Genomic DNA, 384 nt, shown 5'->3' on the forward strand with positions numbered 1-384 from the left:
ATTGTATCTTAGGATGTGGTTGATTTTGGAGTACATACCATGGGGCTGACAAGAAAATTGTATATTCTTTAGCTTTGGGATGGTAGGTTCTGTGTATATCTATTAATCCCATTTGTTCTAGAGTCACATTTAAGTCCTTTTTATCTTTGTTTAGTTTCTGTTCACAGCATCTTTCCAGTTCTGTCAGAAGGATGTTAAATTCCCCAACTATTATGGTGTTATTGAATGTCATATTGCTCAGAAACCTCAAGGTCTGTTTCATAAATCTGGGAGCATTTAAATTGGACTCATAAATATTTAAAATTGAAATGTCCTCTTGTATTGTTCCTTTGACCAGAATAAAGTGTCCATCTTTGTTTTTCTTAACTTTAGTTGCTTTAAATC

This window comes from Otolemur garnettii, unplaced genomic scaffold, assembly GCF_000181295.1.
Source record: "Otolemur garnettii isolate 467f Iridium unplaced genomic scaffold, OtoGar3 scaffold00013, whole genome shotgun sequence".
NCBI classification, from domain to species: domain Eukaryota; kingdom Metazoa; phylum Chordata; class Mammalia; order Primates; family Galagidae; genus Otolemur; species Otolemur garnettii.